The sequence below is a fragment of the Eubalaena glacialis genome, chromosome 13, assembly GCF_028564815.1.
Source record: "Eubalaena glacialis isolate mEubGla1 chromosome 13, mEubGla1.1.hap2.+ XY, whole genome shotgun sequence".
In the NCBI taxonomy this organism is placed as follows: Eukaryota; Metazoa; Chordata; class Mammalia; order Artiodactyla; family Balaenidae; genus Eubalaena; species Eubalaena glacialis.
Window position 1 is genome coordinate 33382102 of NC_083728.1, and position 26799 is coordinate 33408900.

A 26799-nucleotide genomic window follows, 5' to 3' on the forward strand; every position below is an offset into this window, starting at 1 on the left:
GCCGGAGCTGAATTTGGAGTGCAGTAGGATGAGTTTCTAGAAGGGAATTGTCAGCACATTCTTGGCATTGAGAGAACGCAGCCTTGGCCCACAGCGAAACTCCTGCAGTGAAGAGAAGGTGGGCCGCTAGTGCTGTTCAGGCAGCTTTGAAGCCAAAAGCAAGTCGCTTGCAAAGCGGGAAAATGTGAACTTTCCCATCAGTGTCCCACTTTCAAGCTCGATGACAAAGCATGTTTATCTGATGATCCTGCCTAGCTACCTAGTACAAGGGAAAGACCGCCTCCATCTGCTAAGAAAGGTTTTCACGTGGGGACTGCTGTACATGCACAAGAGCATTCCCCCGCCGTGCAAAAGTTAGGCCTTGGTGAATCTGGATGGTCCCAGAAGTCCAGCATTGTCACAGGGAAAGCTGTCCGTTGTTTTCAGGCGGGAACTCAACATCTAGCTTCCGACTGCCGTAGGGAGACGTCCGTTGGGAGTTCACAGGTTTCATTTGTGAGGCACAGTGGCGTTTCTCAGAACCCAAATTCCTCCTTGGGGCACACCAGCATGGAATGTAAGGCTGCTTAGAACGGCGTTCCTGAGGCCATTTGAATGCTGTACAAACGAGCGCTGTCGAGCGATCCGGGCAGGGCTTTGCCATTACCGCTGCACATTCACAGCGTTAAAGCAAACGAACCCTTTTGCCTCCTGGGACTCAAAGGCAACAAAAGAGTTGGCGGCGTTCAGTGCCCCTTCACAGATGTTACAACGAATGTGAGTGCACAACGCGTCGTGAAATACATAACAGAGGAGTGGAAGCATTCCTTTAACACATGCTTCTTCGCTACTATGGCACACCTAAGCTTACAATGGGAGACATCTGGACTTTTACTTGATGCCTGGGGTGCCATTTCTTTGGCTGGTAATTTCCAGAGTGCTCCTGGAGGAGCTCCCAGCAAGGAACTGAGACAGCATGCCTCATACGAGTACACTCATAGTACTTTCGTGACGCCTTCAGGCAGCAAAGAGAAGATGGGCAGCAGGAGTGTTTTTCAGGCAGCTTTCAAACCGCAACTGTCTCGCCTACCGCGGAGGAAAATAAGGTTTTGCCAGGGTAGCCTGCTTTCAACCATGAGCTCCTATAGTTACCCTCAGTCGTTTCTGACTCCCTCAAGGAAACACACGGAACCCACAGGGCCCTTCCATGGAGATCCTTTGGCAACAGAGTCCTCTGCCTAGGCTGAACTGGGGACGTATTTCAGTACCTTAGGTAGGCCTCGGTGACCATGGCTCTTGCACATCCCAACAGAGTTAAGTGTGAAAAGTGTACTCGTCTTCAGGCTGGACGCAGAGCTTAGCTTTCGCTTCTGCCTGCGTGCTGTCCTGAGTCCAGGCCTCAATCGTCAGCACACTGTGTATTAGCAGTGGAATTCTCCTTCAGTCACTGAGGCCAGTCGACTTGCAAACAGAGTCTGCCCAGCACTGCTTTCGCGAGGCTCTTTGACGACTGGGACACTCTTCCTTGGCAACCCAGAAAGCAGTACTTTTCCCTTGCTATGAATGGGAAGAGTGCTTCCCAGGGGCCTATTTCGCCTAGGGTTCCTCAGAAGCCAGAGGACGCTCTTCAGGCACACAGTGGTCATCATGCGAAATGGGTGCACGATCCACTGTCCTATGTGTCCCCAGGGGCATAGCAGAGTTAAGGCACTCCATTTCAGAGTATGGTTTCGTGGATACAATGCACACCCAGCTCTGCTGATATGAAACACTGGATCTTACCTTGTGGCCTTAGGTCACCTTTCATTGGCCGGAGCTGAATTTGGAGTGCAGTAGGATGAGTTTCTAGAAGGGAATTGTCAGCACATTCTTGGCATTGAGAGAACGCAGCCTTGGCCCACAGCGAAACTCCTGCAGTGAAGAGAAGGTGGGCCGCTAGTGCTGTTCAGGCAGCTTTGAAGCCAAAAGCAAGTCGCTTGCAAAGCGGGAAAATGTGAACTTTCCCATCAGTGTCCCACTTTCAAGCTCGATGACAAAGCATGTTTATCTGATGATTCTGCCTAGCTACCTAGTACAAGGGAAAGACCGCCTCCATCTGCTAAGAAAGGTTTTCACGTGGGGACTGCTGTACATGCACAAGAGCATTCCCCCGCCGTGCAAAAGTTAGGCCTTGGTGAATCTGGATGGTCCCAGAAGTCCAGCATTGTCACAGGGAAAGCTGTCCGTTGTTTTCAGGCGGGAACTCAACATCTAGCTTCCGACTGCCGTAGGGAGACGTCCGTTGGGAGTTCACAGGTTTCATTTGTGAGGCACAGTGGCGTTTCTCAGAACCCAAATTCCTCCTTGGGGCACACCAGCATGGAATGTAAGGCTGCTTAGAACGGCGTTCCTGAGGCCATTTGAATGCTGTACAAACGAGCGCTGTCGAGCGATCCGGGCAGGGCTTTGCCATTACCGCTGCACATTCACAGCGTTAAAGCAAACGAACCCTTTTGCCTCCTGGGACTCAAAGGCAACAAAAGAGTTGGCGGCGTTCAGTGCCCCTTCACAGATGTTACAACGAATGTGAGTGCACAACGCGTCGTGAAATACATAACAGAGGAGTGGAAGCATTCCTTTAACACATGCTTCTTCGCTACTATGGCACACCTAAGCTTACAATGGGAGACATCTGGACTTTTACTTGATGCCTGGGGTGCCATTTCTTTGGCTGGTAATTTCCAGAGTGCTCCTGGAGGAGCTCCCAGCAAGGAACTGAGACAGCATGCCTCATACGAGTACACTCATAGTACTTTCGTGACGCCTTCAGGCAGCAAAGAGAAGATGGGCAGCAGGAGTGTTTTTCAGGCAGCTTTCAAACCGCAACTGTCTCGCCTACCGCGGAGGAAAATAAGGTTTTGCCAGGGTAGCCTGCTTTCAACCATGAGCTCCTATAGTTACCCTCAGTCGTTTCTGACTCCCTCAAGGAAACACACGGAACCCACAGGGCCCTTCCATGGAGATCCTTTGGCAACAGAGTCCTCTGCCTAGGCTGAACTGGGGAAGTATTTCAGTACCTTAGGTAGGCCTCGGTGACCATGGCTCTTGCACATCCCAACAGAGTTAAGTGTGAAAAGTGTACTCGTCTTCAGGCTGGACGCAGAGCTTAGCTTTCGCTTCTGCCTGCGTGCTGTCCTGAGTCCAGGCCTCAATCGTCAGCACACTGTGTATTAGCAGTGGAGTTCTCCTTCAGTCACTGAGGCCAGTCGACTTGCAAACAGAGTCTGCCCAGCACTGCTTTCGCGAGGCTCTTTGACGACTGGGACACTCTTCCTTGGCAACCCAGAAAGCAGTACTTTTCCCTTGCTATGAATGGGAAGAGTGCTTCCCAGGGGCCTATTTCGCCTAGGGTTCCTCAGAAGCCAGAGGACGCTCTTCAGGCACACAGTGGTCATCATGCGAAATGGGTGCACGATCCACTGTCCTATGTGTCCCCAGGGGCATAGCAGAGTTAAGGCACTCCATTTCAGAGTATGGTTTCGTGGATACAATGCACACCCAGCTCTGCTGATATGAAACACTGGATCTTACCTTGTGGCCTTAGGTCACCTTTCATTGGCCGGAGCTGAATTTGGAGTGCAGTAGGATGAGTTTCTAGAAGGGAATTGTCAGCACATTCTTGGCATTGAGAGAACGCAGCCTTGGCCCACAGCGAAACTCCTGCAGTGAAGAGAAGGTGGGCCGCTAGTGCTGTTCAGGCAGCTTTGAAGCCAAAAGCAAGTCGCTTGCAAAGCGGGAAAATGTGAACTTTCCCATCAGTGTCCCACTTTCAAGCTCGATGACAAAGCATGTTTATCTGATGATCCTGCCTAGCTACCTAGTACAAGGGAAAGACCGCCTCCATCTGCTAAGAAAGGTTTTCACGTGGGGACTGCTGTACATGCACAAGAGCATTCCCCCGCCGTGCAAAAGTTAGGCCTTGGTGAATCTGGATGGTCCCAGAAGTCCAGCATTGTCACAGGGAAAGCTGTCCGTTGTTTTCAGGCGGGAACTCAACATCTAGCTTCCGACTGCCGTAGGGAGACGTCCGTTGGGAGTTCACAGGTTTCATTTGTGAGGCACAGTGGCGTTTCTCAGAACCCAAATTCCTCCTTGGGGCACACCAGCATGGAATGTAAGGCTGCTTAGAACGGCGTTCCTGAGGCCATTTGAATGCTGTACAAACGAGCGCTGTCGAGCGATCCGGGCAGGGCTTTGCCATTACCGCTGCACATTCACAGCGTTAAAGCAAACGAACCCTTTTGCCTCCTGGGACTCAAAGGCAACAAAAGAGTTGGCGGCGTTCAGTGCCCCTTCACAGATGTTACAACGAATGTGAGTGCACAACGCGTCGTGAAATACATAACAGAGGAGTGGAAGCATTCCTTTAACACATGCTTCTTCGCTACTATGGCACACCTAAGCTTACAATGGGAGACATCTGGACTTTTACTTGATGCCTGGGGTGCCATTTCTTTGGCTGGTAATTTCCAGAGTGCTCCTGGAGGAGCTCCCAGCAAGGAACTGAGACAGCATGCCTCATACGAGTACACTCATAGTACTTTCGTGACGCCTTCAGGCAGCAAAGAGAAGATGGGCAGCAGGAGTGTTTTTCAGGCAGCTTTCAAACCGCAACTGTCTCGCCTACCGCGGAGGAAAATAAGGTTTTGCCAGGGTAGCCTGCTTTCAACCATGAGCTCCTATAGTTACCCTCAGTCGTTTCTGACTCCCTCAAGGAAACACACGGAACCCACAGGGCCCTTCCATGGAGATCCTTTGGCAACAGAGTCCTCTGCCTAGGCTGAACTGGGGAAGTATTTCAGTACCTTAGGTAGGCCTCGGTGACCATGGCTCTTGCACATCCCAACAGAGTTAAGTGTGAAAAGTGTACTCGTCTTCAGGCTGGACGCAGAGCTTAGCTTTCGCTTCTGCCTGCGTGCTGTCCTGAGTCCAGGCCTCAATCGTCAGCACACTGTGTATTAGCAGTGGAGTTCTCCTTCAGTCACTGAGGCCAGTCGACTTGCAAACAGAGTCTGCCCAGCACTGCTTTCGCGAGGCTCTTTGACGACTGGGACACTCTTCCTTGGCAACCCAGAAAGCAGTACTTTTCCCTTGCTATGAATGGGAAGAGTGCTTCCCAGGGGCCTATTTCGCCTAGGGTTCCTCAGAAGCCAGAGGACGCTCTTCAGGCACACAGTGGTCATCATGCGAAATGGGTGCACGATCCACTGTCCTATGTGTCCCCAGGGGCATAGCAGAGTTAAGGCACTCCATTTCAGAGTATGGTTTCGTGGATACAATGCACACCCAGCTCTGCTGATATGAAACACTGGATCTTACCTTGTGGCCTTAGGTCACCTTTCATTGGCCGGAGCTGAATTTGGAGTGCAGTAGGATGAGTTTCTAGAAGGGAATTGTCAGCACATTCTTGGCATTGAGAGAACGCAGCCTTGGCCCACAGCGAAACTCCTGCAGTGAAGAGAAGGTGGGCCGCTAGTGCTGTTCAGGCAGCTTTGAAGCCAAAAGCAAGTCGCTTGCAAAGCGGGAAAATGTGAACTTTCCCATCAGTGTCCCACTTTCAAGCTCGATGACAAAGCATGTTTATCTGATGATCCTGCCTAGCTACCTAGTACAAGGGAAAGACCGCCTCCATCTGCTAAGAAAGGTTTTCACGTGGGGACTGCTGTACATGCACAAGAGCATTCCCCCGCCGTGCAAAAGTTAGGCCTTGGTGAATCTGGATGGTCCCAGAAGTCCAGCATTGTCACAGGGAAAGCTGTCCGTTGTTTTCAGGCGGGAACTCAACATCTAGCTTCCGACTGCCGTAGGGAGACGTCCGTTGGGAGTTCACAGGTTTCATTTGTGAGGCACAGTGGCGTTTCTCAGAACCCAAATTCCTCCTTGGGGCACACCAGCATGGAATGTAAGGCTGCTTAGAACGGCGTTCCTGAGGCCATTTGAATGCTGTACAAACGAGCGCTGTCGAGCGATCCGGGCAGGGCTTTGCCATTACCGCTGCACATTCACAGCGTTAAAGCAAACGAACCCTTTTGCCTCCTGGGACTCAAAGGCAACAAAAGAGTTGGCGGCGTTCAGTGCCCCTTCACAGATGTTACAACGAATGTGAGTGCACAACGCGTCGTGAAATACATAACAGAGGAGTGGAAGCATTCCTTTAACACATGCTTCTTCGCTACTATGGCACACCTAAGCTTACAATGGGAGACATCTGGACTTTTACTTGATGCCTGGGGTGCCATTTCTTTGGCTGGTAATTTCCAGAGTGCTCCTGGAGGAGCTCCCAGCAAGGAACTGAGACAGCATGCCTCATACGAGTACACTCATAGTACTTTCGTGACGCCTTCAGGCAGCAAAGAGAAGATGGGCAGCAGGAGTGTTTTTCAGGCAGCTTTCAAACCGCAACTGTCTCGCCTACCGCGGAGGAAAATAAGGTTTTGCCAGGGTAGCCTGCTTTCAACCATGAGCTCCTATAGTTACCCTCAGTCGTTTCTGACTCCCTCAAGGAAACACACGGAACCCACAGGGCCCTTCCATGGAGATCCTTTGGCAACAGAGTCCTCTGCCTAGGCTGAACTGGGGACGTATTTCAGTACCTTAGGTAGGCCTCGGTGACCATGGCTCTTGCACATCCCAACAGAGTTAAGTGTGAAAAGTGTACTCGTCTTCAGGCTGGACGCAGAGCTTAGCTTTCGCTTCTGCCTGCGTGCTGTCCTGAGTCCAGGCCTCAATCGTCAGCACACTGTGTATTAGCAGTGGAGTTCTCCTTCAGTCACTGAGGCCAGTCGACTTGCAAACAGAGTCTGCCCAGCACTGCTTTCGCGAGGCTCTTTGACGACTGGGACACTCTTCCTTGGCAACCCAGAAAGCAGTACTTTTCCCTTGCTATGAATGGGAAGAGTGCTTCCCAGGGGCCTATTTCGCCTAGGGTTCCTCAGAAGCCAGAGGACGCTCTTCAGGCACACAGTGGTCATCATGCGAAATGGGTGCACGATCCACTGTCCTATGTGTCCCCAGGGGCATAGCAGAGTTAAGGCACTCCATTTCAGAGTATGGTTTCGTGGATACAATGCACACCCAGCTCTGCTGATATGAAACACTGGATCTTACCTTGTGGCCTTAGGTCACCTTTCATTGGCCGGAGCTGAATTTGGAGTGCAGTAGGATGAGTTTCTAGAAGGGAATTGTCAGCACATTCTTGGCATTGAGAGAACGCAGCCTTGGCCCACAGCGAAACTCCTGCAGTGAAGAGAAGGTGGGCCGCTAGTGCTGTTCAGGCAGCTTTGAAGCCAAAAGCAAGTCGCTTGCAAAGCGGGAAAATGTGAACTTTCCCATCAGTGTCCCACTTTCAAGCTCGATGACAAAGCATGTTTATCTGATGATCCTGCCTAGCTACCTAGTACAAGGGAAAGACCGCCTCCATCTGCTAAGAAAGGTTTTCACGTGGGGACTGCTGTACATGCACAAGAGCATTCCCCCGCCGTGCAAAAGTTAGGCCTTGGTGAATCTGGATGGTCCCAGAAGTCCAGCATTGTCACAGGGAAAGCTGTCCGTTGTTTTCAGGCGGGAACTCAACATCTAGCTTCCGACTGCCGTAGGGAGACGTCCGTTGGGAGTTCACAGGTTTCATTTGTGAGGCACAGTGGCGTTTCTCAGAACCCAAATTCCTCCTTGGGGCACACCAGCATGGAATGTAAGGCTGCTTAGAACGGCGTTCCTGAGGCCATTTGAATGCTGTACAAACGAGCGCTGTCGAGCGATCCGGGCAGGGCTTTGCCATTACCGCTGCACATTCACAGCGTTAAAGCAAACGAACCCTTTTGCCTCCTGGGACTCAAAGGCAACAAAAGAGTTGGCGGCGTTCAGTGCCCCTTCACAGATGTTACAACGAATGTGAGTGCACAACGCGTCGTGAAATACATAACAGAGGAGTGGAAGCATTCCTTTAACACAGGCTTCTTCGCTACTATGGCACACCTAAGCTTACAATGGGAGACATCTGGACTTTTACTTGATGCCTGGGGTGCCATTTCTTTGGCTGGTAATTTCCAGAGTGCTCCTGGAGGAGCTCCCAGCAAGGAACTGAGACAGCATGCCTCATACGAGTACACTCATAGTACTTTCGTGACGCCTTCAGGCAGCAAAGAGAAGATGGGCAGCAGGAGTGTTTTTCAGGCAGCTTTCAAACCGCAACTGTCTCGCCTACCGCGGAGGAAAATAAGGTTTTGCCAGGGTAGCCTGCTTTCAACCATGAGCTCCTATAGTTACCCTCAGTCGTTTCTGACTCCCTCAAGGAAACACACGGAACCCACAGGGCCCTTCCATGGAGATCCTTTGGCAACAGAGTCCTCTGCCTAGGCTGAACTGGGGACGTATTTCAGTACCTTAGGTAGGCCTCGGTGACCATGGCTCTTGCACATCCCAACAGAGTTAAGTGTGAAAAGTGTACTCGTCTTCAGGCTGGACGCAGAGCTTAGCTTTCGCTTCTGCCTGCGTGCTGTCCTGAGTCCAGGCCTCAATCGTCAGCACACTGTGTATTAGCAGTGGAGTTCTCCTTCAGTCACTGAGGCCAGTCGACTTGCAAACAGAGTCTGCCCAGCACTGCTTTCGCGAGGCTCTTTGACGACTGGGACACTCTTCCTTGGCAACCCAGAAAGCAGTACTTTTCCCTTGCTATGAATGGGAAGAGTGCTTCCCAGGGGCCTATTTCGCCTAGGGTTCCTCAGAAGCCAGAGGACGCTCTTCAGGCACACAGTGGTCATCATGCGAAATGGGTGCACGATCCACTGTCCTATGTGTCCCCAGGGGCATAGCAGAGTTAAGGCACTCCATTTCAGAGTATGGTTTCGTGGATACAATGCACACCCAGCTCTGCTGATATGAAACACTGGATCTTACCTTGTGGCCTTAGGTCACCTTTCATTGGCCGGAGCTGAATTTGGAGTGCAGTAGGATGAGTTTCTAGAAGGGAATTGTCAGCACATTCTTGGCATTGAGAGAACGCAGCCTTGGCCCACAGCGAAACTCCTGCAGTGAAGAGAAGGTGGGCCGCTAGTGATGTTCAGGCAGCTTTGAAGCCAAAAGCAAGTCGCTTGCAAAGCGGGAAAATGTGAACTTTCCCATCAGTGTCCCACTTTCAAGCTCGATGACAAAGCATGTTTATCTGATGATCCTGCCTAGCTACCTAGTACAAGGGAAAGACCGCCTCCATCTGCTAAGAAAGGTTTTCACGTGGGGACTGCTGTACATGCACAAGAGCATTCCCCCGCCGTGCAAAAGTTAGGCCTTGGTGAATCTGGATGGTCCCAGAAGTCCAGCATTGTCACAGGGAAAGCTGTCCGTTGTTTTCAGGCGGGAACTCAACATCTAGCTTCCGACTGCCGTAGGGAGACGTCCGTTGGGAGTTCACAGGTTTCATTTGTGAGGCACAGTGGCGTTTCTCAGAACCCAAATTCCTCCTTGGGGCACACCAGCATGGAATGTAAGGCTGCTTAGAACGGCGTTCCTGAGGCCATTTGAATGCTGTACAAACGAGCGCTGTCGAGCGATCCGGGCAGGGCTTTGCCATTACCGCTGCACATTCACAGCGTTAAAGCAAACGAACCCTTTTGCCTCCTGGGACTCAAAGGCAACAAAAGAGTTGGCGGCGTTCAGTGCCCCTTCACAGATGTTACAACGAATGTGAGTGCACAACGCGTCGTGAAATACATAACAGAGGAGTGGAAGCATTCCTTTAACACATGCTTCTTCGCTACTATGGCACACCTAAGCTTACAATGGGAGACATCTGGACTTTTACTTGATGCCTGGGGTGCCATTTCTTTGGCTGGTAATTTCCAGAGTGCTCCTGGAGGAGCTCCCAGCAAGGAACTGAGACAGCATGCCTCATACGAGTACACTCATAGTACTTTCGTGACGCCTTCAGGCAGCAAAGAGAAGATGGGCAGCAGGAGTGTTTTTCAGGCAGCTTTCAAACCGCAACTGTCTCGCCTACCGCGGAGGAAAATAAGGTTTTGCCAGGGTAGCCTGCTTTCAACCATGAGCTCCTATAGTTACCCTCAGTCGTTTCTGACTCCCTCAAGGAAACACACGGAACCCACAGGGCCCTTCCATGGAGATCCTTTGGCAACAGAGTCCTCTGCCTAGGCTGAACTGGGGACGTATTTCAGTACCTTAGGTAGGCCTCGGTGACCATGGCTCTTGCACATCCCAACAGAGTTAAGTGTGAAAAGTGTACTCGTCTTCAGGCTGGACGCAGAGCTTAGCTTTCGCTTCTGCCTGCGTGCTGTCCTGAGTCCAGGCCTCAATCGTCAGCACACTGTGTATTAGCAGTGGAGTTCTCCTTCAGTCACTGAGGCCAGTCGACTTGCAAACAGAGTCTGCCCAGCACTGCTTTCGCGAGGCTCTTTGACGACTGGGACACTCTTCCTTGGCAACCCAGAAAGCAGTACTTTTCCCTTGCTATGAATGGGAAGAGTGCTTCCCAGGGGCCTATTTCGCCTAGGGTTCCTCAGAAGCCAGAGGACGCTCTTCAGGCACACAGTGGTCATCATGCGAAATGGGTGCACGATCCACTGTCCTATGTGTCCCCAGGGGCATAGCAGAGTTAAGGCACTCCATTTCAGAGTATGGTTTCGTGGATACAATGCACACCCAGCTCTGCTGATATGAAACACTGGATCTTACCTTGTGGCCTTAGGTCACCTTTCATTGGCCGGAGCTGAATTTGGAGTGCAGTAGGATGAGTTTCTAGAAGGGAATTGTCAGCACATTCTTGGCATTGAGAGAACGCAGCCTTGGCCCACAGCGAAACTCCTGCAGTGAAGAGAAGGTGGGCCGCTAGTGCTGTTCAGGCAGCTTTGAAGCCAAAAGCAAGTCGCTTGCAAAGCGGGAAAATGTGAACTTTCCCATCAGTGTCCCACTTTCAAGCTCGATGACAAAGCATGTTTATCTGATGATCCTGCCTAGCTACCTAGTACAAGGGAAAGACCGCCTCCATCTGCTAAGAAAGGTTTTCACGTGGGGACTGCTGTACATGCACAAGAGCATTCCCCCGCCGTGCAAAAGTTAGGCCTTGGTGAATCTGGATGGTCCCAGAAGTCCAGCATTGTCACAGGGAAAGCTGTCCGTTGTTTTCAGGCGGGAACTCAACATCTAGCTTCCGACTGCCGTAGGGAGACGTCCGTTGGGAGTTCACAGGTTTCATTTGTGAGGCACAGTGGCGTTTCTCAGAACCCAAATTCCTCCTTGGGGCACACCAGCATGGAATGTAAGGCTGCTTAGAACGGCGTTCCTGAGGCCATTTGAATGCTGTACAAACGAGCGCTGTCGAGCGATCCGGGCAGGGCTTTGCCATTACCGCTGCACATTCACAGCGTTAAAGCAAACGAACCCTTTTGCCTCCTGGGACTCAAAGGCAACAAAAGAGTTGGCGGCGTTCAGTGCCCCTTCACAGATGTTACAACGAATGTGAGTGCACAACGCGTCGTGAAATACATAACAGAGGAGTGGAAGCATTCCTTTAACACAGGCTTCTTCGCTACTATGGCACACCTAAGCTTACAATGGGAGACATCTGGACTTTTACTTGATGCCTGGGGTGCCATTTCTTTGGCTGGTAATTTCCAGAGTGCTCCTGGAGGAGCTCCCAGCAAGGAACTGAGACAGCATGCCTCATACGAGTACACTCATAGTACTTTCGTGACGCCTTCAGGCAGCAAAGAGAAGATGGGCAGCAGGAGTGTTTTTCAGGCAGCTTTCAAACCGCAACTGTCTCGCCTACCGCGGAGGAAAATAAGGTTTTGCCAGGGTAGCCTGCTTTCAACCATGAGCTCCTATAGTTACCCTCAGTCGTTTCTGACTCCCTCAAGGAAACACACGGAACCCACAGGGCCCTTCCATGGAGATCCTTTGGCAACAGAGTCCTCTGCCTAGGCTGAACTGGGGACGTATTTCAGTACCTTAGGTAGGCCTCGGTGACCATGGCTCTTGCACATCCCAACAGAGTTAAGTGTGAAAAGTGTACTCGTCTTCAGGCTGGACGCAGAGCTTAGCTTTCGCTTCTGCCTGCGTGCTGTCCTGAGTCCAGGCCTCAATCGTCAGCACACTGTGTATTAGCAGTGGAGTTCTCCTTCAGTCACTGAGGCCAGTCGACTTGCAAACAGAGTCTGCCCAGCACTGCTTTCGCGAGGCTCTTTGACGACTGGGACACTCTTCCTTGGCAACCCAGAAAGCAGTACTTTTCCCTTGCTATGAATGGGAAGAGTGCTTCCCAGGGGCCTATTTCGCCTAGGGTTCCTCAGAAGCCAGAGGACGCTCTTCAGGCACACAGTGGTCATCATGCGAAATGGGTGCACGATCCACTGTCCTATGTGTCCCCAGGGGCATAGCAGAGTTAAGGCACTCCATTTCAGAGTATGGTTTCGTGGATACAATGCACACCCAGCTCTGCTGATATGAAACACTGGATCTTACCTTGTGGCCTTAGGTCACCTTTCATTGGCCGGAGCTGAATTTGGAGTGCAGTAGGATGAGTTTCTAGAAGGGAATTGTCAGCACATTCTTGGCATTGAGAGAACGCAGCCTTGGCCCACAGCGAAACTCCTGCAGTGAAGAGAAGGTGGGCCGCTAGTGCTGTTCAGGCAGCTTTGAAGCCAAAAGCAAGTCGCTTGCAAAGCGGGAAAATGTGAACTTTCCCATCAGTGTCCCACTTTCAAGCTCGATGACAAAGCATGTTTATCTGATGATCCTGCCTAGCTACCTAGTACAAGGGAAAGACCGCCTCCATCTGCTAAGAAAGGTTTTCACGTGGGGACTGCTGTACATGCACAAGAGCATTCCCCCGCCGTGCAAAAGTTAGGCCTTGGTGAATCTGGATGGTCCCAGAAGTCCAGCATTGTCACAGGGAAAGCTGTCCGTTGTTTTCAGGCGGGAACTCAACATCTAGCTTCCGACTGCCGTAGGGAGACGTCCGTTGGGAGTTCACAGGTTTCATTTGTGAGGCACAGTGGCGTTTCTCAGAACCCAAATTCCTCCTTGGGGCACACCAGCATGGAATGTAAGGCTGCTTAGAACGGCGTTCCTGAGGCCATTTGAATGCTGTACAAACGAGCGCTGTCGAGCGATCCGGGCAGGGCTTTGCCATTACCGCTGCACATTCACAGCGTTAAAGCAAACGAACCCTTTTGCCTCCTGGGACTCAAAGGCAACAAAAGAGTTGGCGGCGTTCAGTGCCCCTTCACAGATGTTACAACGAATGTGAGTGCACAACGCGTCGTGAAATACATAACAGAGGAGTGGAAGCATTCCTTTAACACAGGCTTCTTCGCTACTATGGCACACCTAAGCTTACAATGGGAGACATCTGGACTTTTACTTGATGCCTGGGGTGCCATTTCTTTGGCTGGTAATTTCCAGAGTGCTCCTGGAGGAGCTCCCAGCAAGGAACTGAGACAGCATGCCTCATACGAGTACACTCATAGTACTTTCGTGACGCCTTCAGGCAGCAAAGAGAAGATGGGCAGCAGGAGTGTTTTTCAGGCAGCTTTCAAACCGCAACTGTCTCGCCTACCGCGGAGGAAAATAAGGTTTTGCCAGGGTAGCCTGCTTTCAACCATGAGCTCCTATAGTTACCCTCAGTCGTTTCTGACTCCCTCAAGGAAACACACGGAACCCACAGGGCCCTTCCATGGAGATCCTTTGGCAACAGAGTCCTCTGCCTAGGCTGAACTGGGGACGTATTTCAGTACCTTAGGTAGGCCTCGGTGACCATGGCTCTTGCACATCCCAACAGAGTTAAGTGTGAAAAGTGTACTCGTCTTCAGGCTGGACGCAGAGCTTAGCTTTCGCTTCTGCCTGCGTGCTGTCCTGAGTCCAGGCCTCAATCGTCAGCACACTGTGTATTAGCAGTGGAGTTCTCCTTCAGTCACTGAGGCCAGTCGACTTGCAAACAGAGTCTGCCCAGCACTGCTTTCGCGAGGCTCTTTGACGACTGGGACACTCTTCCTTGGCAACCCAGAAAGCAGTACTTTTCCCTTGCTATGAATGGGAAGAGTGCTTCCCAGGGGCCTATTTCGCCTAGGGTTCCTCAGAAGCCAGAGGACGCTCTTCAGGCACACAGTGGTCATCATGCGAAATGGGTGCACGATCCACTGTCCTATGTGTCCCCAGGGGCATAGCAGAGTTAAGGCACTCCATTTCAGAGTATGGTTTCGTGGATACAATGCACACCCAGCTCTGCTGATATGAAACACTGGATCTTACCTTGTGGCCTTAGGTCACCTTTCATTGGCCGGAGCTGAATTTGGAGTGCAGTAGGATGAGTTTCTAGAAGGGAATTGTCAGCACATTCTTGGCATTGAGAGAACGCAGCCTTGGCCCACAGCGAAACTCCTGCAGTGAAGAGAAGGTGGGCCGCTAGTGCTGTTCAGGCAGCTTTGAAGCCAAAAGCAAGTCGCTTGCAAAGCGGGAAAATGTGAACTTTCCCATCAGTGTCCCACTTTCAAGCTCGATGACAAAGCATGTTTATCTGATGATCCTGCCTAGCTACCTAGTACAAGGGAAAGACCGCCTCCATCTGCTAAGAAAGGTTTTCACGTGGGGACTGCTGTACATGCACAAGAGCATTCCCCCGCCGTGCAAAAGTTAGGCCTTGGTGAATCTGGATGGTCCCAGAAGTCCAGCATTGTCACAGGGAAAGCTGTCCGTTGTTTTCAGGCGGGAACTCAACATCTAGCTTCCGACTGCCGTAGGGAGACGTCCGTTGGGAGTTCACAGGTTTCATTTGTGAGGCACAGTGGCGTTTCTCAGAACCCAAATTCCTCCTTGGGGCACACCAGCATGGAATGTAAGGCTGCTTAGAACGGCGTTCCTGAGGCCATTTGAATGCTGTACAAACGAGCGCTGTCGAGCGATCCGGGCAGGGCTTTGCCATTACCGCTGCACATTCACAGCGTTAAAGCAAACGAACCCTTTTGCCTCCTGGGACTCAAAGGCAACAAAAGAGTTGGCGGCGTTCAGTGCCCCTTCACAGATGTTACAACGAATGTGAGTGCACAACGCGTCGTGAAATACATAACAGAGGAGTGGAAGCATTCCTTTAACACAGGCTTCTTCGCTACTATGGCACACCTAAGCTTACAATGGGAGACATCTGGACTTTTACTTGATGCCTGGGGTGCCATTTCTTTGGCTGGTAATTTCCAGAGTGCTCCTGGAGGAGCTCCCAGCAAGGAACTGAGACAGCATGCCTCATACGAGTACACTCATAGTACTTTCGTGACGCCTTCAGGCAGCAAAGAGAAGATGGGCAGCAGGAGTGTTTTTCAGGCAGCTTTCAAACCGCAACTGTCTCGCCTACCGCGGAGGAAAATAAGGTTTTGCCAGGGTAGCCTGCTTTCAACCATGAGCTCCTATAGTTACCCTCAGTCGTTTCTGACTCCCTCAAGGAAACACACGGAACCCACAGGGCCCTTCCATGGAGATCCTTTGGCAACAGAGTCCTCTGCCTAGGCTGAACTGGGGACGTATTTCAGTACCTTAGGTAGGCCTCGGTGACCATGGCTCTTGCACATCCCAACAGAGTTAAGTGTGAAAAGTGTACTCGTCTTCAGGCTGGACGCAGAGCTTAGCTTTCGCTTCTGCCTGCGTGCTGTCCTGAGTCCAGGCCTCAATCGTCAGCACACTGTGTATTAGCAGTGGAGTTCTCCTTCAGTCACTGAGGCCAGTCGACTTGCAAACAGAGTCTGCCCAGCACTGCTTTCGCGAGGCTCTTTGACGACTGGGACACTCTTCCTTGGCAACCCAGAAAGCAGTACTTTTCCCTTGCTATGAATGGGAAGAGTGCTTCCCAGGGGCCTATTTCGCCTAGGGTTCCTCAGAAGCCAGAGGACGCTCTTCAGGCACACAGTGGTCATCATGCGAAATGGGTGCACGATCCACTGTCCTATGTGTCCCCAGGGGCATAGCAGAGTTAAGGCACTCCATTTCAGAGTATGGTTTCGTGGATACAATGCACACCCAGCTCTGCTGATATGAAACACTGGATCTTACCTTGTGGCCTTAGGTCACCTTTCATTGGCCGGAGCTGAATTTGGAGTGCAGTAGGATGAGTTTCTAGAAGGGAATTGTCAGCACATTCTTGGCATTGAGAGAACGCAGCCTTGGCCCACAGCGAAACTCCTGCAGTGAAGAGAAGGTGGGCCGCTAGTGCTGTTCAGGCAGCTTTGAAGCCAAAAGCAAGTCGCTTGCAAAGCGGGAAAATGTGAACTTTCCCATCAGTGTCCCACTTTCAAGCTCGATGACAAAGCATGTTTATCTGATGATCCTGCCTAGCTACCTAGTACAAGGGAAAGACCGCCTCCATCTGCTAAGAAAGGTTTTCACGTGGGGACTGCTGTACATGCACAAGAGCATTCCCCCGCCGTGCAAAAGTTAGGCCTTGGTGAATCTGGATGGTCCCAGAAGTCCAGCATTGTCACAGGGAAAGCTGTCCGTTGTTTTCAGGCGGGAACTCAACATCTAGCTTCCGACTGCCGTAGGGAGACGTCCGTTGGGAGTTCACAGGTTTCATTTGTGAGGCACAGTGGCGTTTCTCAGAACCCAAATTCCTCCTTGGGGCACACCAGCATGGAATGTAAGGCTGCTTAGAACGGCGTTCCTGAGGCCATTTGAATGCTGTACAAACGAGCGCTGTCGAGCGATCCGGGCAGGGCTTTGCCATTACCGCTGCACATTCACAGCGTTAAAGCAAACGAACCCTTTTGCCTCCTGGGACTCAAAGGCAACAAAAGAGTTGGCGGCGTTCAGTGCCCCTTCACAGATGTTACAACGAATGTGAGTGCACAACGCGTCGTGAAATACATAACAGAGGAGTGGAAGCATTCCTTTAACACAGGCTTCTTCGCTACTATGGCACACCTAAGCTTACAATGGGAGACATCTGGACTTTTACTTGATGCCTGGGGTGCCATTTCTTTGGCTGGTAATTTCCAGAGTGCTCCTGGAGGAGCTCCCAGCAAGGAACTGAGACAGCATGCCTCATACGAGTACACTCATAGTACTTTCGTGACGCCTTCAGGCAGCAAAGAGAAGATGGGCAGCAGGAGTGTTTTTCAGGCAGCTTTCAAACCGCAACTGTCTCGCCTACCGCGGAGGAAAATAAGGTTTTGCCAGGGTAGCCTGCTTTCAACCATGAGCTCCTATAGTTCCCCTCAGTCGTTTCTGACTCCCTCAAGGAAACACACGGAACCCACAGGGCCCTTCCATGGAGATCCTTTGGCAACAGAGTCCTCTGCCTAGGCTGAACTGGGGACGTATTTCAGTACCTTAGGTAGGCCTCGGTGACCATGGCTCTTGCACATCCCAACAGAGTTAAGTGTGAAAAGTGTACTCGTCTTCAGGCTGGACGCAGAGCTTAGCTTTCGCTTCTGCCTGCGTGCTGTCCTGAGTCCAGGCCTCAATCGTCAGCACACTGTGTATTAGCAGTGGAGTTCTCCTTCAGTCACTGAGGCCAGTCGACTTGCAAACAGAGTCTGCCCAGCACTGCTTTCGCGAGGCTCTTTGACGACTGGGACACTCTTCCTTGGCAACCCAGAAAGCAGTACTTTTCCCTTGCTATGAATGGGAAGAGTGCTTCCCAGGGGCCTATTTCGCCTAGGGTTCCTCAGAAGCCAGAGGACGCTCTTCAGGCACACAGTGGTCATCATGCGAAATGGGTGCACGATCCACTGTCCTATGTGTCCCCAGGGGCATAGCAGAGTTAAGGCACTCCATTTCAGAGTATGGTTTCGTGGATACAATGCACACCCAGCTCTGCTGATATGAAACACTGGATCTTACCTTGTGGCCTTAGGTCACCTTTCATTGGCCGGAGCTGAATTTGGAGTGCAGTAGGATGAGTTTCTAGAAGGGAATTGTCAGCACATTCTTGGCATTGAGAGAACGCAGCCTTGGCCCACAGCGAAACTCCTGCAGTGAAGAGAAGGTGGGCCGCTAGTGCTGTTCAGGCAGCTTTGAAGCCAAAAGCAAGTCGCTTGCAAAGCGGGAAAATGTGAACTTTCCCATCAGTGTCCCACTTTCAAGCTCGATGACAAAGCATGTTTATCTGATGATCCTGCCTAGCTACCTAGTACAAGGGAAAGACCGCCTCCATCTGCTAAGAAAGGTTTTCACGTGGGGACTGCTGTACATGCACAAGAGCATTCCCCCGCCGTGCAAAAGTTAGGCCTTGGTGAATCTGGATGGTCCCAGAAGTCCAGCATTGTCACAGGGAAAGCTGTCCGTTGTTTTCAGGCGGGAACTCAACATCTAGCTTCCGACTGCCGTAGGGAGACGTCCGTTGGGAGTTCACAGGTTTCATTTGTGAGGCACAGTGGCGTTTCTCAGAACCCAAATTCCTCCTTGGGGCACACCAGCATGGAATGTAAGGCTGCTTAGAACGGCGTTCCTGAGGCCATTTGAATGCTGTACAAACGAGCGCTGTCGAGCGATCCGGGCAGGGCTTTGCCATTACCGCTGCACATTCACAGCGTTAAAGCAAACGAACCCTTTTGCCTCCTGGGACTCAAAGGCAACAAAAGAGTTGGCGGCGTTCAGTGCCCCTTCACAGATGTTACAACGAATGTGAGTGCACAACGCGTCGTGAAATACATAACAGAGGAGTGGAAGCATTCCTTTAACACAGGCTTCTTCGCTACTATGGCACACCTAAGCTTACAATGGGAGACATCTGGACTTTTACTTGATGCCTGGGGTGCCATTTCTTTGGCTGGTAATTTCCAGAGTGCTCCTGGAGGAGCTCCCAGCAAGGAACTGAGACAGCATGCCTCATACGAGTACACTCATAGTACTTTCGTGACGCCTTCAGGCAGCAAAGAGAAGATGGGCAGCAGGAGTGTTTTTCAGGCAGCTTTCAAACCGCAACTGTCTCGCCTACCGCGGAGGAAAATAAGGTTTTGCCAGGGTAGCCTGCTTTCAACCATGAGCTCCTATAGTTACCCTCAGTCGTTTCTGACTCCCTCAAGGAAACACACGGAACCCACAGGGCCCTTCCATGGAGATCCTTTGGCAACAGAGTCCTCTGCCTAGGCTGAACTGGGGACGTATTTCAGTACCTTAGGTAGGCCTCGGTGACCATGGCTCTTGCACATCCCAACAGAGTTAAGTGTGAAAAGTGTACTCGTCTTCAGGCTGGACGCAGAGCTTAGCTTTCGCTTCTGCCTGCGTGCTGTCCTGAGTCCAGGCCTCAATCGTCAGCACACTGTGTATTAGCAGTGGAGTTCTCCTTCAGTCACTGAGGCCAGTCGACTTGCAAACAGAGTCTGCCCAGCACTGCTTTCGCGAGGCTCTTTGACGACTGGGACACTCTTCCTTGGCAACCCAGAAAGCAGTACTTTTCCCTTGCTATGAATGGGAAGAGTGCTTCCCAGGGGCCTATTTCGCCTAGGGTTCCTCAGAAGCCAGAGGACGCTCTTCAGGCACACAGTGGTCATCATGCGAAATGGGTGCACGATCCACTGTCCTATGTGTCCCCAGGGGCATAGCAGAGTTAAGGCACTCCATTTCAGAGTATGGTTTCGTGGATACAATGCACACCCAGCTCTGCTGATATGAAACACTGGATCTTACCTTGTGGCCTTAGGTCACCTTTCATTGGCCGGAGCTGAATTTGGAGTGCAGTAGGATGAGTTTCTAGAAGGGAATTGTCAGCACATTCTTGGCATTGAGAGAACGCAGCCTTGGCCCACAGCGAAACTCCTGCAGTGAAGAGAAGGTGGGCCGCTAGTGCTGTTCAGGCAGCTTTGAAGCCAAAAGCAAGTCGCTTGCAAAGCGGGAAAATGTGAACTTTCCCATCAGTGTCCCACTTTCAAGCTCGATGACAAAGCATGTTTATCTGATGATCCTGCCTAGCTACCTAGTACAAGGGAAAGACCGCCTCCATCTGCTAAGAAAGGTTTTCACGTGGGGACTGCTGTACATGCACAAGAGCATTCCCCCGCCGTGCAAAAGTTAGGCCTTGGTGAATCTGGATGGTCCCAGAAGTCCAGCATTGTCACAGGGAAAGCTGTCCGTTGTTTTCAGGCGGGAACTCAACATCTAGCTTCCGACTGCCGTAGGGAGACGTCCGTTGGGAGTTCACAGGTTTCATTTGTGAGGCACAGTGGCGTTTCTCAGAACCCAAATTCCTCCTTGGGGCACACCAGCATGGAATGTAAGGCTGCTTAGAACGGCGTTCCTGAGGCCATTTGAATGCTGTACAAACGAGCGCTGTCGAGCGATCCGGGCAGGGCTTTGCCATTACCGCTGCACATTCACAGCGTTAAAGCAAACGAACCCTTTTGCCTCCTGGGACTCAAAGGCAACAAAAGAGTTGGCGGCGTTCAGTGCCCCTTCACAGATGTTACAACGAATGTGAGTGCACAACGCGTCGTGAAATACATAACAGAGGAGTGGAAGCATTCCTTTAACACAGGCTTCTTCGCTACTATGGCACACCTAAGCTTACAATGGGAGACATCTGGACTTTTACTTGATGCCTGGGGTGCCATTTCTTTGGCTGGTAATTTCCAGAGTGCTCCTGGAGGAGCTCCCAGCAAGGAACTGAGACAGCATGCCTCATACGAGTACACTCATAGTACTTTCGTGACGCCTTCAGGCAGCAAAGAGAAGATGGGCAGCAGGAGTGTTTTTCAGGCAGCTTTCAAACCGCAACTGTCTCGCCTACCGCGGAGGAAAATAAGGTTTTGCCAGGGTAGCCTGCTTTCAACCATGAGCTCCTATAGTTACCCTCAGTCGTTTCTGACTCCCTCAAGGAAACACACGGAACCCACAGGGCCCTTCCATGGAGATCCTTTGGCAACAGAGTCCTCTGCCTAGGCTGAACTGGGGACGTATTTCAGTACCTTAGGTAGGCCTCGGTGACCATGGCTCTTGCACATCCCAACAGAGTTAAGTGTGAAAAGTGTACTCGTCTTCAGGCTGGACGCAGAGCTTAGCTTTCGCTTCTGCCTGCGTGCTGTCCTGAGTCCAGGCCTCAATCGTCAGCACACTGTGTATTAGCAGTGGAGTTCTCCTTCAGTCACTGAGGCCAGTCGACTTGCAAACAGAGTCTGCCCAGCACTGCTTTCGCGAGGCTCTTTGACGACTGGGACACTCTTCCTTGGCAACCCAGAAAGCAGTACTTTTCCCTTGCTATGAATGGGAAGAGTGCTTCCCAGGGGCCTATTTCGCCTAGGGTTCCTCAGAAGCCAGAGGACGCTCTTCAGGCACACAGTGGTCATCATGCGAAATGGGTGCACGATCCACTGTCCTATGTGTCCCCAGGGGCATAGCAGAGTTAAGGCACTCCATTTCAGAGTATGGTTTCGTGGATACAATGCACACCCAGCTCTGCTGATATGAAACACTGGATCTTACCTTGTGGCCTTAGGTCACCTTTCATTGGCCGGAGCTGAATTTGGAGTGCAGTAGGATGAGTTTCTAGAAGGGAATTGTCAGCACATTCTTGGCATTGAGAGAACGCAGCCTTGGCCCACAGCGAAACTCCTGCAGTGAAGAGAAGGTGGGCCGCTAGTGCTGTTCAGGCAGCTTTGAAGCCAAAAGCAAGTCGCTTGCAAAGCGGGAAAATGTGAACTTTCCCATCAGTGTCCCACTTTCAAGCTCGATGACAAAGCATGTTTATCTGATGATCCTGCCTAGCTACCTAGTACAAGGGAAAGACCGCCTCCATCTGCTAAGAAAGGTTTTCACGTGGGGACTGCTGTACATGCACAAGAGCATTCCCCCGCCGTGCAAAAGTTAGGCCTTGGTGAATCTGGATGGTCCCAGAAGTCCAGCATTGTCACAGGGAAAGCTGTCCGTTGTTTTCAGGCGGGAACTCAACATCTAGCTTCCGACTGCCGTAGGGAGACGTCCGTTGGGAGTTCACAGGTTTCATTTGTGAGGCACAGTGGCGTTTCTCAGAACCCAAATTCCTCCTTGGGGCACACCAGCATGGAATGTAAGGCTGCTTAGAACGGCGTTCCTGAGGCCATTTGAATGCTGTACAAACGAGCGCTGTCGAGCGATCCGGGCAGGGCTTTGCCATTACCGCTGCACATTCACAGCGTTAAAGCAAACGAACCCTTTTGCCTCCTGGGACTCAAAGGCAACAAAAGAGTTGGCGGCGTTCAGTGCCCCTTCACAGATGTTACAACGAATGTGAGTGCACAACGCGTCGTGAAATACATAACAGAGGAGTGGAAGCATTCCTTTAACACAGGCTTCTTCGCTACTATGGCACACCTAAGCTTACAATGGGAGACATCTGGACTTTTACTTGATGCCTGGGGTGCCATTTCTTTGGCTGGTAATTTCCAGAGTGCTCCTGGAGGAGCTCCCAGCAAGGAACTGAGACAGCATGCCTCATACGAGTACACTCATAGTACTTTCGTGACGCCTTCAGGCAGCAAAGAGAAGATGGGCAGCAGGAGTGTTTTTCAGGCAGCTTTCAAACCGCAACTGTCTCGCCTACCGCGGAGGAAAATAAGGTTTTGCCAGGGTAGCCTGCTTTCAACCATGAGCTCCTATAGTTCCCCTCAGTCGTTTCTGACTCCCTCAAGGAAACACACGGAACCCACAGGGCCCTTCCATGGAGATCCTTTGGCAACAGAGTCCTCTGCCTAGGCTGAACTGGGGACGTATTTCAGTACCTTAGGTAGGCCTCGGTGACCATGGCTCTTGCACATCCCAACAGAGTTAAGTGTGAAAAGTGTACTCGTCTTCAGGCTGGACGCAGAGCTTAGCTTTCGCTTCTGCCTGCGTGCTGTCCTGAGTCCAGGCCTCAATCGTCAGCACACTGTGTATTAGCAGTGGAGTTCTCCTTCAGTCACTGAGGCCAGTCGACTTGCAAACAGAGTCTGCCCAGCACTGCTTTCGCGAGGCTCTTTGACGACTGGGACACTCTTCCTTGGCAACCCAGAAAGCAGTACTTTTCCCTTGCTATGAATGGGAAGAGTGCTTCCCAGGGGCCTATTTCGCCTAGGGTTCCTCAGAAGCCAGAGGACGCTCTTCAGGCACACAGTGGTCATCATGCGAAATGGGTGCACGATCCACTGTCCTATGTGTCCCCAGGGGCATAGCAGAGTTAAGGCACTCCATTTCAGAGTATGGTTTCGTGGATACAATGCACACCCAGCTCTGCTGATATGAAACACTGGATCTTACCTTGTGGCCTTAGGTCACCTTTCATTGGCCGGAGCTGAATTTGGAGTGCAGTAGGATGAGTTTCTAGAAGGGAATTGTCAGCACATTCTTGGCATTGAGAGAACGCAGCCTTGGCCCACAGCGAAACTCCTGCAGTGAAGAGAAGGTGGGCCGCTAGTGCTGTTCAGGCAGCTTTGAAGCCAAAAGCAAGTCGCTTGCAAAGCGGGAAAATGTGAACTTTCCCATCAGTGTCCCACTTTCAAGCTCGATGACAAAGCATGTTTATCTGATGATCCTGCCTAGCTACCTAGTACAAGGGAAAGACCGCCTCCATCTGCTAAGAAAGGTTTTCACGTGGGGACTGCTGTACATGCACAAGAGCATTCCCCCGCCGTGCAAAAGTTAGGCCTTGGTGAATCTGGATGGTCCCAGAAGTCCAGCATTGTCACAGGGAAAGCTGTCCGTTGTTTTCAGGCGGGAACTCAACATCTAGCTTCCGACTGCCGTAGGGAGACGTCCGTTGGGAGTTCACAGGTTTCATTTGTGAGGCACAGTGGCGTTTCTCAGAACCCAAATTCCTCCTTGGGGCACACCAGCATGGAATGTAAGGCTGCTTAGAACGGCGTTCCTGAGGCCATTTGAATGCTGTACAAACGAGCGCTGTCGAGCGATCCGGGCAGGGCTTTGCCATTACCGCTGCACATTCACAGCGTTAAAGCAAACGAACCCTTTTGCCTCCTGGGACTCAAAGGCAACAAAAGAGTTGGCGGCGTTCAGTGCCCCTTCACAGATGTTACAACGAATGTGAGTGCACAACGCGTCGTGAAATACATAACAGAGGAGTGGAAGGATTCCTTTAACACAGGCTTCTTCGCTACTATGGCACACCTAAGCTTACAATGGGAGACATCTGGACTTTTACTTGATGCCTGGGGTGCCATTTCTTTGGCTGGTAATTTCCAGAGTGCTCCTGGAGGAGCTCCCAGCAAGGAACTGAGACAGCATGCCTCATACGAGTACACTCATAGTACTTTCGTGACGCCTTCAGGCAGCAAAGAGAAGATGGGCAGCAGGAGTGTTTTTCAGGCAGCTTTCAAACCGCAACTGTCTCGCCTACCGCGGAGGAAAATAAGGTTTTGCCAGGGTAGCCTGCTTTCAACCATGAGCTCCTATAGTTACCCTCAGTCGTTTCTGACTCCCTCAAGGAAACACACGGAACCCACAGGGCCCTTCCATGGAGATCCTTTGGCAACAGAGTCCTCTGCCTAGGCTGAACTGGGGACGTATTTCAGTACCTTAGGTAGGCCTCGGTGACCATGGCTCTTGCACATCCCAACAGAGTTAAGTGTGAAAAGTGTACTCGTCTTCAGGCTGGACGCAGAGCTTAGCTTTCGCTTCTGCCTGCGTGCTGTCCTGAGTCCAGGCCTCAATCGTCAGCACACTGTGTATTAGCAGTGGAGTTCTCCTTCAGTCACTGAGGCCAGTCGACTTGCAAACAGAGTCTGCCCAGCACTGCTTTCGCGAGGCTCTTTGACGACTGGGACACTCTTCCTTGGCAACCCAGAAAGCAGTACTTTTCCCTTGCTATGAATGGGAAGAGTGCTTCCCAGGGGCCTATTTCGCCTAGGGTTCCTCAGAAGCCAGAGGACGCTCTTCAGGCACACAGTGGTCATCATGCGAAATGGGTGCACGATCCACTGTCCTATGTGTCCCCAGGGGCATAGCAGAGTTAAGGCACTCCATTTCAGAGTATGGTTTCGTGGATACAATGCACACCCAGCTCTGCTGATATGAAACACTGGATCTTACCTTGTGGCCTTAGGTCACCTTTCATTGGCCGGAGCTGAATTTGGAGTGCAGTAGGATGAGTTTCTAGAAGGGAATTGTCAGCACATTCTTGGCATTGAGAGAACGCAGCCTTGGCCCACAGCGAAACTCCTGCAGTGAAGAGAAGGTGGGCCGCTAGTGCTGTTCAGGCAGCTTTGAAGCCAAAAGCAAGTCGCTTGCAAAGCGGGAAAATGTGAACTTTCCCATCAGTGTCCCACTTTCAAGCTCGATGACAAAGCATGTTTATCTGATGATCCTGCCTAGCTACCTAGTACAAGGGAAAGACCGCCTCCATCTGCTAAGAAAGGTTTTCACGTGGGGACTGCTGTACATGCACAAGAGCATTCCCCCGCCGTGCAAAAGTTAGGCCTTGGTGAATCTGGATGGTCCCAGAAGTCCAGCATTGTCACAGGGAAAGCTGTCCGTTGTTTTCAGGCGGGAACTCAACATCTAGCTTCCGACTGCCGTAGGGAGACGTCCGTTGGGAGTTCACAGGTTTCATTTGTGAGGCACAGTGGCGTTTCTCAGAACCCAAATTCCTCCTTGGGGCACACCAGCATGGAATGTAAGGCTGCTTAGAACGGCGTTCCTGAGGCCATTTGAATGCTGTACAAACGAGCGCTGTCGAGCGATCCGGGCAGGGCTTTGCCATTACCGCTGCACATTCACAGCGTTAAAGCAAACGAACCCTTTTGCCTCCTGGGACTCAAAGGCAACAAAAGAGTTGGCGGCGTTCAGTGCCCCTTCACAGATGTTACAACGAATGTGAGTGCACAACGCGTCGTGAAATACATAACAGAGGAGTGGAAGCATTCCTTTAACACAGGCTTCTTCGCTACTATGGCACACCTAAGCTTACAATGGGAGACATCTGGACTTTTACTTGATGCCTGGGGTGCCATTTCTTTGGCTGGTAATTTCCAGAGTGCTCCTGGAGGAGCTCCCAGCAAGGAACTGAGACAGCATGCCTCATACGAGTACACTCATAGTACTTTCGTGACGCCTTCAGGCAGCAAAGAGAAGATGGGCAGCAGGAGTGTTTTTCAGGCAGCTTTCAAACCGCAACTGTCTCGCCTACCGCGGAGGAAAATAAGGTTTTGCCAGGGTAGCCTGCTTTCAACCATGAGCTCCTATAGTTACCCTCAGTCGTTTCTGACTCCCTCAAGGAAACACACGGAACCCACAGGGCCCTTCCATGGAGATCCTTTGGCAACAGAGTCCTCTGCCTAGGCTGAACTGGGGACGTATTTCAGTACCTTAGGTAGGCCTCGGTGACCATGGCTCTTGCACATCCCAACAGAGTTAAGTGTGAAAAGTGTACTCGTCTTCAGGCTGGACGCAGAGCTTAGCTTTCGCTTCTGCCTGCGTGCTGTCCTGAGTCCAGGCCTCAATCGTCAGCACACTGTGTATTAGCAGTGGAGTTCTCCTTCAGTCACTGAGGCCAGTCGACTTGCAAACAGAGTCTGCCCAGCACTGCTTTCGCGAGGCTCTTTGACGACTGGGACACTCTTCCTTGGCAACCCAGAAAGCAGTACTTTTCCCTTGCTATGAATGGGAAGAGTGCTTCCCAGGGGCCTATTTCGCCTAGGGTTCCTCAGAAGCCAGAGGACGCTCTTCAGGCACACAGTGGTCATCATGCGAAATGGGTGCACGATCCACTGTCCTATGTGTCCCCAGGGGCATAGCAGAGTTAAGGCACTCCATTTCAGAGTATGGTTTCGTGGATACAATGCACACCCAGCTCTGCTGATATGAAACACTGGATCTTACCTTGTG